We start from the raw sequence: 630 nt of genomic DNA, 5'->3' as shown, positions 1-630 counted from the left end.
CCCCAATGTAAGGCACCCGAACGATCGTACCATTGCGAGACTTGTAGAACGTCAACGCCAAAGACCAGTTTGTCCGCGACAAAGACGACGAAATAATATACCAGAGACAGATGATCCACAAGTGCTTGCAGTGTTAGGTATGATAGCAAACAATCCTTATATTAGTACACGAGAAATTGGAAGACAATTAGGTTTTCCAAAATCCACGGTGCACCGAATATTGAAAGTTCATAGATTGCATCCTTACCATATAACTTTGACACAATTGCAAGCCGGAGACTTCGAAAGAAGGCGTCTGTTTTGTAGATGGGCACAAACAATGATACAACAAGATCCGGAATTTTTTCATTACGTCTTATTTAGCGATGAAGCCACTTTTCATAATACTGGTCAACTTAACAGGCACAATTGCCATTATTGGTCTGTAGAAAATCCTCATTGGCATCGTGAAGTGAATCATCAGCAACGTTGGAGTTTGATCGTATGATGCGGTATTGTTAATGGAAACTTGATTGGACCTTATTTCTTCGATGAAAATGTAAATAGTCACAACTATTTTTAATAAATGATTTACCGAAATTGCTCGAAAATGTTGATCCACACACGAGAATCCGCATGTGGTTTCAGAAA

Source organism: Trachymyrmex cornetzi, unplaced genomic scaffold, assembly GCF_001594075.2.
Source record: "Trachymyrmex cornetzi isolate Tcor2-1 unplaced genomic scaffold, Tcor1.1 scaffold46, whole genome shotgun sequence".
NCBI classification, from domain to species: Eukaryota; Metazoa; Arthropoda; class Insecta; order Hymenoptera; family Formicidae; genus Trachymyrmex; species Trachymyrmex cornetzi.
Note: the sequence above shows the minus strand (reverse complement) of the source record.